The sequence below is a fragment of the Macadamia integrifolia genome, chromosome 9 (assembly GCF_013358625.1).
Source record: "Macadamia integrifolia cultivar HAES 741 chromosome 9, SCU_Mint_v3, whole genome shotgun sequence".
In the NCBI taxonomy this organism is placed as follows: domain Eukaryota; kingdom Viridiplantae; phylum Streptophyta; class Magnoliopsida; order Proteales; family Proteaceae; genus Macadamia; species Macadamia integrifolia.
The window spans coordinates 28,062,149-28,063,957 of record NC_056565.1 but is presented as its reverse complement, the minus strand read 5'-3'; the positions used below and the strand labels follow the sequence as shown (position 1 = coordinate 28,063,957).

The following is a 1,809-nucleotide window of genomic DNA, read 5'->3' as shown; positions in this document are numbered from 1 at the left end:
CATTGAATGGGAATTAACTGAAGATCTTCCATTACCAAGACGAGAGAAATCCCCAAATTGTGCTCCAAAAATTCAGAAGTGCTAAAAATTCAAATTTAAATTTGAAAATCTAAAACAAATAAAAGTTTAACAATGAAAATAAATTTTTGCTACTAATCCAATTTTTCCCAAGTATCTCTTCTATAAGACATATTCAAGAAAGAAGAAAAAAAAAAAAAATCTCTAAGACTGGGCGTTGTCATCTGAGGAGCTGAGCTCAACCGCGGAGATCATGTTGTCCCCGGCCACCTCCACACAAAACTGAATCCGAAGGGCCCGCAAACTCTGCTGAAGATCAGAAATCTCCACCTCCTGGGGAACATAAGATTGAATCAATGCTCATATCAAGATAAAATGCAAATAACAAATGCGGAATGAAGCACCTGAGCCAAGGTCTTCTCCATCTCTTGATATAGCCTCTCGTACAAGCTATGGTGCATCCGACAGAGATCAGCATAGACCTCAGGAGATACCTAGGGAAGGCCATATCAATCACAAAGGGTTTGAGAAAAAACAGAAGCAAAGCAGATGAAGGTTAGAATGCTCACACAGTCGAAGTGTATAGGAAGGCCGAGGTCCGCAACATGGTCCAGAGTCCGCGGCAACTCCTTCAAGACAGCAGGAGAACGGGCGTCAATATAAGACCATCCAGGATATCCTGGAATGGCACAGTGGCCATGCGATGAGAAGGCCCTTCCTGTTGTGAAGAAGACCCGACGGTAGAACCCATGGTTGACTGGAGCGATGGAGGAAGGGGAGCCATGGGGCGAGTACGATACTACAAGGACCTTGTGTCAGAAAATAATACAAAAGATAGAAATATAGTGAAAGGAAGTATACGTACCTCTGGACCCAAGGGAGTCGAGGCTACACAGACTCTCGGCCTCAAGAAAGGACCAATAATCTCTCTTGGGAGTAGGGGTGTCAATTAGTGGCCCGACCCGACTAAATCGATCGGGACCGATCGTTTATAGACTGGCCCGGCCCGGACCGTTTATTAAACGTGTCGGGCTTGAGCCCGGCCCGTTTATAAATGGTCGGTCTCGGTTTTGCTACTTGGACCGTCTGGCGCCCGACCAAGACCGACCGAATAACGCCCGACCGAGACCGGCCTATTGTGCACCGACTTGGCCCGACCCTTTAATGATTGTAAAATACCTATTTTACCCCCCAAATTAAAGAATAAAAACTAAAAAGTAAAGACATGTTCACATTTTAAATAATGGTTATATTTGGTATCATTTATTGATTTATTGTCATTTTTTTGGGCTTGCATGAGTGGGCCGGAATATAATAATACATTTCAAAGAGGGCCCGTTTAAAAACCGGTTAAAGCCCGTTTAACATTAAACATGTCCGTAGCCCGGTTAAGGCCCGATTAAAGCCCGATTAAGGTAGTCCGATTATAGACCGAGACCGACCGACCGAATATAAAGTGTACCATGCCCTCAATAACTAAGCCCGATTAGTTAAATGGGCGGACACGGTGTAGCCTTTGAAGGTCTTCAAGCCCGATTAAGCCCGATCGAAACCAAACCGGCCCGACCGGTTGACACCCCTACTTGGGAGTAGTTAGCAATTCGGCTCTATAATTCGTGAAATCGAATTTTTCTGAATTAAATAAAAAATTCTGATTGAATCCGAATTAAAAATAAAATTCGGTAAAAAACGTGCTTTTTACTAATTTGATTTTAAAACGTGAATAATTTAGGCCGAATCGAATTAAACCGAATTATTCGGTCCACCTAAACAGTATTTAAAAAATAAAAA

At 42.9% G+C, this 1,809-nt stretch overlaps 1 long non-coding RNA gene across 1 annotated transcript; it reads right to left on the bottom strand.

Moving 5' to 3' along the window:
• Positions 1–202: 202 nt before the first annotated feature.
• Positions 203–709, bottom strand: LOC122088666. Its single transcript, XR_006143112.1, has 3 exons — positions 588–709; positions 423–512; positions 203–351 (listed from the first exon to the last, which is right to left on the bottom strand). It is a non-coding gene; the product is annotated as an uncharacterized LOC122088666 (long non-coding RNA).
• Between the last annotated feature and the right edge of the window lie 1,100 nt (positions 710–1,809).